This window comes from Callithrix jacchus, chromosome 3 (genome assembly GCF_049354715.1).
Source record: "Callithrix jacchus isolate 240 chromosome 3, calJac240_pri, whole genome shotgun sequence".
Classification (NCBI taxonomy): Eukaryota; Metazoa; Chordata; class Mammalia; order Primates; family Cebidae; genus Callithrix; species Callithrix jacchus.
Genome location: NC_133504.1, coordinates 105,333,669 through 105,346,207, shown reverse-complemented (window position 1 = coordinate 105,346,207; position 12,539 = coordinate 105,333,669). Strand labels below are relative to the sequence as shown.

General features: G+C 34.4%; 1 protein-coding gene across 2 annotated transcripts in view; it reads right to left on the bottom strand.

Moving 5' to 3' along the window:
* Window positions 1–463: 463 nt before the first annotated feature.
* Window positions 464–12,539, bottom strand: part of LOC144581786 (uncharacterized) — a 66,812-nt gene continuing 54,736 nt past the window's right edge. For both annotated transcript variants that reach the window (XM_078366825.1, XM_078366824.1), the window contains exon 3: window positions 464–3,226. The gene's annotated coding sequence lies outside the window, so the exon portion shown is untranslated. The remainder of the gene's footprint in view (window positions 3,227–12,539) is intronic.

Below are 12,539 nucleotides of genomic sequence, written 5' to 3'. Positions count from 1 at the left end.
TCATTTCCATTAAATTTCTTATATGAAATTTTCTCCCGATACAGAGCTGTGCATTAAAGAAATAATTTACTTCTTAATTTCCCATTTTTTACAAATGTTAAAACAATTTGGCTTCTTTTTCACTTACTTATGCCCTTAATTTCAAGAAATATTTGTGAGAAAATGAATTGGAGGCTTAAAATTGGTTCAGCTGTTTTATCAAGTGGTGCTGAATTTTCTAATTTCTCTGTCACAGCCAATCAAAGCTTTGAAACAACTTGCTATTTCTTTCAGAGGTGCCAAATTGTCTATGAAAAACTTCAGGATCTTTAACCACCAGAATCTGCATTGCCAACTTAAAAAATGAAACCTTATAATCATGTTATTTGTATTTGTTTGCTTTAAGGCTGTCAAAGTTCAATTCTTATTTGACATCATTCTCCTAAAGGCAATCAGGCAAAATAAGTAAAGAAAATGACAAATATGTTCTTAGGAGTATTTATTCTGTGTTTTAATCACAATTATAAAATAAGAAAAATGAATCAAAATTTTGATGATATTTCAAAATTCATAGCCATAGAGCAAAAGTAGTCAAACATCTGCACAGTAATGCAGAAAATACTTGTATTTCACTTTCTCACTAACATATAAAATATAACTAACAAGTTAAGAAAGAGTAGTAAGGAATAATTTACAAATAAGAAATAGTGATCATTAGTAACTTAAAATGTCTACTTTGTCTCATAGACTATAACGTTTGGGTGTAAAATCATTGAAACAAGTCAAAATTCTAACAACTTGGAAAGGTAAAACTGGAAAAATGACCTTTGATAATTACTAACAAGTATTAAGAAGAAACTATTAAGACTATCTTCTAAAAATAGTTATTTACATATACAGTAAAATATGTTTCTTTTGACCTAGTTTGATAAATGCCCTTAATCTTTACCTACAAACCCTTGGGTACATAGGAGGGAATGGCACAGTAGACTCTAATCGAATTCAAAAGAGAAAATTTATGCTTCTAGTCTTAAATCAATTATGAACATAGAATCTGCTTCACATTAGAATAGTTAACATATTCAGATAAAGAATGAGAGAAAAAAGAGAATTTTTTTCTAACTTTGTGTCTTATACTTAACATATATCCACATCTCACCTAATTTTCCTTTATTTAACTGGTTCTACCAACAATCCCAACTACAAGGTTGTTAATCTGAATACTGTCAAGAATTTTTGTTTGTTATGCTTTCCTTCTCACAAGATAATCTAGATTGTCTCCTTATATCAGCAATAGTTTTTTAAGCTCTACTTTGCAGCAGTAAATCAAAATTTGATGCTTCCTTTTTTACTTTACTGTGCACAATACCTTCTTTATATCCATCTTGATTTTCATAGTTATCCCCTTGTGATTCATTTATTGTGCCTCACCTAGTTTCTTCCTCAATCTCAAATAATTATAAATTTCCAAGCTAGTTGTTTAACCAAATATTAACCTAGAAATCAGTTTCCACCTATAGAGGACTTTGAACAGAAATAAACTAAATCATTTTAACTTCTTTTTTTAACTTGTTATCTGGATCAAAAGTTTAAGATAATTGTTTTCATTTGTGTATTTAGCTGTGGCATACTACCGAATATATTGTTTTGCCTGGCAAAGTTGAAACCCATAATTTAAGTTGAAAGTATGATATTTAAATGGATATATAATTTCATGCACAACAATTCATAAAATATTAAGCTAGTTAGTGACATTATGATATCACAGATTCATGCTTCTGATTCAAACCCAGAGTTGTTTTCAATATGCTACACTATCTGCTTGTATATGCCATCTATTGGTTCTTTAGCATCTTACAACTTGAAGTATGGCCTCCAACTAGTAGCAGCTTCATCAACTTGGTGTTTTTTTAGAAGTGCTGAATCTCAGGTACCACTTGAACAATTGAAATAGAATACACATTTTAACAAGATTTCCTTGTAAGTGGAATGAAGTTTTAAAAGCACTGTCTTAGTATATTTCACATATAAGCAAAAGTAAAACTCATCTTCCTTACTTAAATTGCAGATCAGGGTACAGTAATCCTTTTTCTTAGAAAAATAAATTTCATTTCACTTCAGTGAAAAGGCTGGATTCTATTATATAACTCTCTTATATAAACCCTTTTGAAATTTATTTATTCATTCATATTCATTTATTCTCATATAATTATTAAGAACTTAATACGAGCCAGGTATTACTCCAGGTTCTGGGAATTTCATAGTGATATAAAGAGAAAACCTTGCCCTTGTAGAAACTACGCTATAGACAATGTAGGCAAACAATATACAAGATTAATAACTAAACTATACAAAAGGTTGCATGGTATGAAGAACAAAAAATGGTAGCAAAACAGTAAGAAAAAGTGAAGAGTGTCAGAGTGAATTTAAGATTGCAAATGTAGAGAAGGTTGTCAGCAATTTTGAACTAAATAAGTTTTTTCAAACCATGTTTTCCTTTTTATGGCTTCAACTCCAATATTCAAGTAGAAAATACCCAAGCCTGAACTTTAGCCTTAATTTCCCAGTGGTGTTCTGGCTTCAAACCACAACAATCTTTTCATAGATTCCCTAACAGTTTAACATCATAGATTTGTAAATCAAATTAATAATCTGATGTCTTTTGAGGACTCCTGTGATGGTAGTATTCTTTCCTAAACCTTTTCCCAAGCCTATGACTGGGGAAGCCCTAAGCTTCATCAATTTGTGCAAATTCAAACACTCTTTCTCTTCAGGGTTCCTTCAGGGCTTTGTCTGTGTGGCCTAAACACAAATCTGCAGCTCAAATCTCTTTCAAATTTTGCAAAAAATCATCTTAAAAGCATTAACAAGCAATGTAAATTTAATATAAAGTTCTATAACAAAAATAGAAAATAATGTTTGCAATTGCAGTCAGAGGTTGGGTTTCCCAAAATGGAGATTGCCTTATAGGGGGTTGATTGGAGAGTGCTATCAGGAACCACACCAGAAAGGCTATGACAGTGCAGAACTGAAAAAAGAAAGAAGTTGAATTGTGATGTTTAGGTTGCAAAAAGTACCTCAAGCAACAGGAGCAGAGGGAGTTCTGAAGTTGAGATGGCCTTCCAGAGTTGTTCATAAGTGCAGCAAGTCTTCTATACTTTTGCTTTAAATAGTCACCTTCCTCTATCTCTGCTATGGAATCTTCTCTAAAGTTTGCAGCATGGTATCACTTATGTTGTGCCAGGTCCTCCAAGAAAAAGATACCAAGATAGGATTAGCCATTTGCCATATTTTTAGAATGGCAATATTTATGAGGGAAATTGGGAAAGAGTAAGGAGAAAGCTTGCAATGCTATAAAACTTTGATGAAGATCTAATCCCAGGTAAAGGAGAGAGAAGAAGAAAGATTGGGTGGAAGCATCTGATTCAACGCAATTATAATAGAGTTTGATAAGTTTGTTAGGGAGTCCTTGAATCCAAGTTGCTTGCCAGAGGAGTCCTCTACCTCCTATAAATAGATTTGCCTTAGTATCCTTGACATGCTCAATTATTGGCTGGGAATAGTCCATGAGAAGTGGACTATTAATTAAGTCCATAGACTTAATTTCAGAGCTCAGGCAATTAAATGTACCTGCAGAGATCTGCAAGGTGTATTGTTATAACTGACAAAATGAGGTGCTAGAGTTGCTGTTCCAAAATCAGGGCATGGAGGCATGAGTCTGGAATGTGTGAGATTCACTGGGATTTCCCTTAGTGCTTCTTTGTTGGTGATGAGAATAAGTGAGCATTTGTAGCAATCATGGGCTGAGAACACTGAAGTATTGAGAGGCATAGAAACCTCAGGAATGAAGATCTGTGCTCATGAGGCAACGGACTTAAGACAGTAACAATGCCCACTAAGATGGTGGGTCTTCAAAATGGGAAGTAGAGAAAGAAGGTGTTGAATATAGATTATGGTCTTTAATCTGTAGCAGCAAATAGATTTTACTAACATTCTCAATTTAAGCTCTCATGTTAGATACTGAGTACCGCCACTATTTTGAAATGCCAGTGACAGTGGAATCGATATTAGACATAAGCATATCTGACCAGTTCAAGAGGGAGATAGTAGCCAATGTTTTTGATAAAGCACTCCATATTTCCTTGGTTTACCTGTGATTATGAGGAAAAAAACGTTGTGCCTCACCATCCCTCAGCGGGTCTATCCAGAAGCACATTCAACACATTTTGTCAGAGGGTACTTAGCAGAATCCCAACTATGCACTCATTAACACATTCTATACTGACTTTTTTTTTCTTCCACTATTATTTTTCCCATTCTCTGGATTTCATTTTTTTGAATTATCTGCCAAATAAAGTACCGGTATCCAAGCTTTTATATCATGGTAATTTTGAGGGGACTACAAGCTATGATAACAAGGAAACTAGGCTTTGTTCTTAACTGTCAGGAAACTTTTTAGATAGCATTTGCTATTTTGGTTCCAGTTCTAGAAATTGTTTATAAACTTTCAGCAATATAGCTGGAAAACTGCAATTGTTCATTACTGTTTCTCAGAATGTTAGTAACAAAATCATCTCCTATAGAGAAAAACATTTTAACCTCATGATTTTATTGTAGTTGGAAACTGATAGTGTATGTTATTTTTCATTCTTAATATGATAACTATTTTGGTAGTTGTGAAGAAACTTAGCTCACATACCAAAAATTATTTGAGTTTATTCTCTTCTGGTCAAAACCAGGTTAAATAGATTAAAAAATAACGTACATTTGGTTCTTTCATTTAAAAAAGGTTTCTATAATAATTATCTTGAAATATGCTAATGAAACAAGATAGTGAAATGCATCGTTGAGTGAAATAAATTTTAATAAATAGATTAATTTAATAAATAGATTTTAGTCATTCACATGCTAACTAGAAGGTAGGTGTCACAAAGTTTTAGGTGAAGAAGAGAAGAGAAAGATATTTCTCCTTTTTTTCTCTTGTAATATGAAGTACAAAGATTGAGAAATAGAATATTGAAATGTGGTTTATTACATGGAAAGCTTCAGTGAGGAGACACGCCGCAAAGAAAGAAAGATCTTTCACCAATACCTTTTCATAAAGTCACTGATGGCATTTATAATGGTGCCTATCTCTGATGAAGCAAACAGCTGGTTTTGCTTTGTTTTCTTTCAAAAGAAATCAAAATCACAATCTGAGTGACCACCAAAATGTCAGAATCAACACTGTACATTTAAACCCCCACGTTTCACTAAATACCATCAATAATGGTTTAAGTTTCAAGCATCATGAAATCTTGCTTTTTTCCTGATCATTTCTTTCTATTTCATAAATATCTAAATAATATCATTGATTAAAAATCCCACCATTTTTACAGTAAGTTATTTTCTATAGTAAATTAGTCCAAAAGTACATGCTCTGAAATTCAACTGGCCAGAAATGAAGAAAGAACCGACTTACATTTATTGTACCTATAAGAACACCATTACCGGAAGACACACTATTAATATGATCTTGTAGAAAAATTAACTAGAGAATGGAATGCCTTAAAATTCCTATATAATTTCAAAGAAATCAAATATTAAAGTCTCTACAGTATAAATGTTTAAATATTTAATATTTTTCATGTAACAAGTTTTGGAATTATATTTCATCATTTTTAATAAACATGTATGATAGGAAAATAATGTCTTTATGCTTGAATAATGATTTTAATAATTTTACTATTTACAGAAATTTAATATGGTAGGACTAAGGAAAATGTTAATTTACATTCTTTATTTTTCCTTCCTAAAGACAATGATGACTTTACATTTCTATGGTAATGATGCCTTTCTGAAATAGATTCTTTTGCATGCACAGCTTTCAAGAAATCATATGCAGGCCACATTCTTAAGAATCAGCAACTATGTGAAATGAATATTCAAAGAAGGTACAAATCTCTAAACACTACTTCTGCAGGCTAGTTGACTCCCTTGTTAAAGTAGGTAGAATTCTCAATGCTGGAGTACATATTCAAGTCATCTGAGAAATCTTACATGGGTGAGCCTCTCTCACTGCAGGGAAATCTAGGCAAAATAAGATTCAAGGCAGGAAAACATTAAAATAGTTACAACAGCATTTCTCCCATGATTGAGTGGTTCTTTTAAACTGAAATATTTCTAGACATTTCGAGTTAGAGAAAAGTGCAGCTTAAGACAATATTCTATTGAGGCTTAGGAATATATTTTTGATTCAATATTAGATGATATAAAGAAAAGTAGTAGACAAAAATGAAAGACTAGTCTGAGTCTATTAGATCTCATAAATCAGGTATTTGAGCACTCTGTATTAAAACAGAACTTCAGGTAACATCACAACAATATATTTCTTTCCCAAGCCATTTTTTAACAGAAAAAAAAAAAGCTTGGGGAATTTAAAACTAAGACTTCTTGATAGAAATATGAAAGCTACTAAAAAAAGAACTTATATAATGTATTTAAATGAATAAAAGTATTTGACAATATGTTTTCATAGATGGGTTGGTGTTATTCAAAATGAATTGCCAAATGTATCTTGAGTTTAGCAGAGTTATTTCTTTTTCTTTCTTTTCTGAGGGAATCTTATACTGTGGCCCAGTCTGGAGTACAGTGACATAATCTCAGCTCACCATAACATCTGCCTCCAGGGTTCAAGCAATTCTTCTGCCTCAGCGTCCCGAGCAGCTGAGATTATAAGCACAAGCCAGCACATCCCAGGAAACTTTTGTATTTTTACTAGAGACAGGATTTCACCATGTTGGGCAGACTGGTCTTGAACTCGTGACCTCGTGATCCACCCTCGTCCTCCCAAAGTGCTTGGATTACAGGTGTGAGCCACCATGCTGGCTTCTATATTTTTAAAGGCTTCTACCAGAATTACTTCTATATTTTAAAAGGCTTTTTTTGTTTGTTTGTTTTCATTTTCACATGTAGGCTATTGACTAATATTATGATGGGAGTTTGCCAGAAGAAATAAGCAGCATGAAAATAAAGAAGTGGTAGATTTATTTTCCCAAATGCTTTATTAAAATATTAAACCAAATATAGACATGTCCATACATCTGCCTTGCAAAAGAAAAGAACAATATATGTTATAAAGTAACAATATATCTCTTGCATAATGGGGTTATATTCCCTCATTAGTGAACAGCACAGAAAGCAAAAGCATTGATTTGGGAGAGTTTTCTTTGATATCTGCCAATCATATGCATATTGTTTTAGGAATGTTACAATTTTCACCATCAGTTTTTTAGGTTTGACTTTACAAAGTCAGAAAGCATTAGATTGCTGCTTTTGGAAGACCTGTTCCCTTCATCCTGTTAAGTTCTCACCACATGCATTGCTACCAACATTTAAAAATGTACTTTAAAAATTACTTAAAATTTAATCTTTGGCCATAATATCAGATTTCTCTCATTTGCATTTTCAAAAAAAGAATATAAAAAATAGCTAATAAAATATTTTTTCAAAAACCTTCAAGGTTTCACATAGTGTTTTGTTTTACTCCAGACTTCAAAGCGTTACAATCCTCTTTAAAATTATTTTTCTGCAGTTAAACTTGAATTCTGAGTATTAGGATACATATGCATTTGAATGAAAGCTCCCTGAAGGCCAGAGTCTTCATGGCTATATCCTCAGTGCTCAGTACCCTGTTTGGCATATAGTAACAAGCAGAATAAAGAAATCACTTACCATGTGGTATTTCAAAAAACTAGGGTATTCAGGCTGGGTGCAGTGGCTCATGCCTGTAATCCCAGCACTCTGGGAGGCTGAACAAGGCAGATCATGAAGTCATGAGATCAAGACCATACTAGCCAACATGGTGAAACCCTGTCTGTACTAAAATTACAAAAATTTAGCCAGGTGTGGTGGTACATGCCTGTAGTTTCAGCTACTCAGAAGGCTGAGACAGGAGGAGTTCTTGAACTTGAGAGGCGGAGGTTGCAGTGAGCCAAGATTGTACCACTCTACTCCAGCTTGGCGACAGAGCAAGACTCCATCTCAAAAAAACAGAACAAAACTAGGGTATTTAGTAGTTGAGGGGGAAACAAAGGTTATTGAAATAGTACAATGATATTTCCAAGAAAAAAAAAATGTAAAGAACAATCCTGAACCAAAAGAAGCCATTTAAATTTTATCTGCCTGTCAAAGATATCATTCACTTTCTACAAAGAAAGTGCTAGTCTGCTTTCACTTTTTTTCTCATCAAAGATTCCTTCCTGCTTTTATAATCCCAAAGTAGATATGTAATATCATATTGAATTCTGAATTTAGGTGAGCATAGTAAAACTGTCTTTAAGTTATGACTTGAAACCAGATATTTTATAGGTAGCATATACTTTCCTTTTGTGGTGTACTTGGTCTCAGATCAGGAAAAATTAATGTTTTATGTACCTTACAGACCAATTCTTTTTTCTTTATGGATGGGAGCCATGATTTTATGTCTTTCTCTCAATGTCACACACATTGAATTTCATAGAACCACTTTACCAGCTTATTTGGAACTATCCCTCTATTTATAAATAGAGATTATTAATCAGAATAATTTTTCAGTGTCTCTGATTTTTAAATCCATGTAAGCAATAATTGTTCTTAAATCATTATAAAAGTTTAAACTTTACCTACCATATTTTGCATACCTATAATTCTTCAAAGGATAACTATATTCTCATTTTTATTCTGAATTTCTTAATTACATGGTAATAAAATTCATCACACTGACAGAAAAACAAAGGAAAATTATATGATCACTTCACTAGATGTAGTAAAGCATTTGATCACAGACATCTCTTTTCTAAAATTTTAGAGAAGTAAGAGTAGATGCGTCAATCTGATAAAGAATATATAATCCCAAAACAAATGACATCTTTATGGTGAATTGGTAAATTATTGAGAAGATAGATATGATAATGTATGCCCACTATTAGCATGTTTAATGTACTTATCTTGGCCATATTATCCAGGAGAACAATAACAACAATAAATGAAGCTACTTATAGTTTATTTGCATAGTAAGATAGTATTTATTTATTTATTTTTTAATTTATTATATTTTTTGCTATAAATCTCATATTTATTTCAGAGTTGTTGAAGAAATGTTGAGAACTCACAGAAGTACTGTCTGCTCAGGCTAACTGTGATATGCTGAAATAAAAAGCAAATTAGATATAGGGCAGGGGCTGTGTGATAGACGTCCAATTTCAAATTATGAATATTGGTCATTTCAGACTCAAGTGCTGATTCATAAGGGCAGCACTGCAGCCTGTTCAATCAGCTGGTTCCATTCCCAACTAAACACAAAACAAAATGTCACACTTAACATGGAATATCATTTTCTGGATATTGATTAAATACAGAATGATGACTTTCATTCAGGAGACAGGGGAAGTTTTCATACTGGAGAGAATTCAACAAAACTGGCCCATTTCTTCTTCTTTCTTCCTCTTTCCTCCTTCTCCTCCTCCTCCTCTTCTTTCTCCTCCTCCTGTTCTTCTTTCTTCTTTCTTCTTCTTCTCTTCTTATGAGTGAGAACACGTGGTATTTCATTTTCTGTTCTTGTGCCAGTTTGCTGAGAATGATGTTCTCCAGATTCAACCATGACCCTACAGACGACACGAATGGTGTTGGGAAAACTGGCTAGCCATGTGCAGAAAGCAGAAACTGGACCCCTTCCTGACACCTTACACTAAAATTAACTCCAGATGGATTAAAAACTTAAACATAAGACCTGGCACCATAAAAACCCTAGAAGGAAATCTAGGCAAAACCATTCAGGACATAGGAGTAGGCAAGGACTTCATGACCAAAACACCAAAAGCATTGGCAACAAAAGCCAAAATAGACAAATGGGACCTAATCAAACTCCACAGCTTCTGCACGGCAAAAGAAACAGTCACTAGAGTGAATTGGCAACCAACAGAATGGGAAAAAATTTTTGCAGTTTACCCATCTGACAAAGGGCTGATATCCAGAATTTACAAAGAACTCAAACAGATTTACAGGAAAAAAACAAACAAGCCCATTCAAAAATGGGCAAAGAATATGAACAGACAGTTTATGAAAGAAGACATATATGAGGCCAACAAACATATGAAAAAAATGCTCATCATCACTGGTCATTAGAGAGATGCAAATCAAAACCACATTGAGATACTATCTCACGCCAGTTAGAATGGTGATCATTAAAAAATCTGGAGACAACAGATGCTGGAGAGGATGTGGAGAAATAGGAACACTTTTACACTGTTGGTGGGAGTGTAAATTAGTTCAACCATTGTGGAAGACAGTGTGGCGATTCCTCAAGGCCTTAGAAATAGAAATTCCATTGGACCCAGCAATCCCATTACTGGGTATATATCCAAAGGACTATAAATCGTTGTACTATAAGGACACATGCACACGAATGTTCATTGCAGCACTGTTTACAATAGCAAAGACCTGGAACCAACCCAAATGCCCATCGATGATAGACTGGATTGAGAAAATGTGGCATATATACACCATGGAATATTATGCAGCAATCAAAAATGATGAGTTCATAAGATAGTATTTATAGAAGTGAAAATGAATGAGCAAATGCTACATGCAACAACACAGATGAAACTTACAAACAAAATGTAAACCAAATGAAATCAGTCACAAAAGAAAACTGTTTCCATTTATATAAAGTTCAAAAATAGTCATCAAGATGAAGAATAAGAAGTTTCCAATTTTACTACCCACCTCCCTGCAAAAGAAAGTTCAACCAGCAATTATCCTTAGAATAGAATATATTTTGAAAAGCTCAACACTTGGAAATAAGCCTGAGACACCCATGCAGTCTATAGAACCAAGTTAGGTTTGAATTAGAAGGATAAGAACAGTTTCATTCTGACCATGACACCCATCCCCCTCCCTTAATTTTGTACAATGCCAGATGGAGAGGATTTCCCTGGGCCCACCATTTCTACACATGGAAGGGAACACCAAGAGTATTCATGCAGCTTTTCTAGCATTATGAGACTCTTCCCAGGAAGCCCACTGTGGTCTCACCAAGAATGGAATGCCAGGGAAAACAGTGCAGCTAGACTTCTCAGGATCAGATAGAAACAAAGAAAAGAAACAGATGTCATAGTGACCAATATGTGGATCTTGTTGGTGCCTCTTTTTTCCTGCCAGCTGTGGTGCTTGATCACTGATACTAGCCAACCTCATAGCTCACCCACAAAGCTGAGGTGATTGCCTTCAGAAGCATGGTAGGCAGTTCAACCTAGCTTGGATTTCTAGACTGCTAGCCTACCTGCTCAGCCTCAGAGCCAATCCTAACCACACTGGGAGATATGTGCCTTCATCAGTTTTGGAGAAGGTAATGGGCTAGATAAGTTTGACCTGAGAAGCCAAGCAGCAGGTCCACTCAGCTGAGGAGCACTCCCAGTGACTACTAGCACAGAGACTTTCATCTTCATGTATCTCTGGGAAGAGTAGTGGCTAAATCACATTGATCTGTAAAGTCAAGAAGCAGCTCCTCTAAACCAAATTGACCCCGCCCAGGCAAAGAGACTCCCATGTCTGCACATTTTGGGGAAACATAGGGGCTAAACTTCCTTCCTTATCTTGGGAGTATGACTGTCATTCAAATCAGCCAAAATCTCACCCCATGGCTGCACAGTGACATGGAGCCAATTCTCAATCACCCATTTCTAAGGAGCATAGACTCTGGTTCTGTCTGCTTCAAGTTGTAATTTTGGCTTACCCTAGCCTGCAAGTCTACCAAATTGCTGATTCCAAAGAACAAAAGTACACAGTTAGGGAATAGATCATGTAATTGGCCCGACTAGAAGCCAATGCAGCATCTATTCAGTAACTCTGCCTCAGAGCAGAGCCCAGACAGTGGTATAAGCAGACAGAAATGCCAAGCCAGCAGCCCCACCCAACAACACATTAAGGGCAATGACCAGCAAACTAGAGAATTCCAAATAAGCTCTGCCTACCTTGGGTCATCACTAGCTGCCCTTCTAAATCATTGGCTAGGCTAGATAATGATGAGCTATCCCTGCCAAAAGACATTTGTAAAGGCCAGAAATAGAGGGTCAGTTCCCCAAATGTGCAGACAACAATGCAAGGACAGAAGGATTATAAAAAATCAGAGGATCCTAACACCTCCAAAACAAATAACTAGAGATCCAATAATTAACCCCCAAAAATGGAGATCTACAATACTACTAACAACAAATTTAGAATATTCAAAAAAGCTTAGTGAACTATAAGTATATAGGGATAGAAAATTTAATAAAATTTAGAAAACACTGCATTAAAAAATGTGAGAAGTCTGGCAAAAAAAGAAGTAATGTTTTAAGCCAAACAGACATCTTAGTGATGAAATGAGTAAACTGAAAAAAAAAAAAAAAAAACAAAATAGAAAGCTTTAATGTCAGACTTAAGCATCAGAAGAAATCAGTGAGTTGGAAAATACACAATCAAAATTATGCAGTTAAAGGAGCAAGAAGATACAAGATTGAAAAAAGAATGAAGAAAGCCTACAACAATTTTGGAACATCATC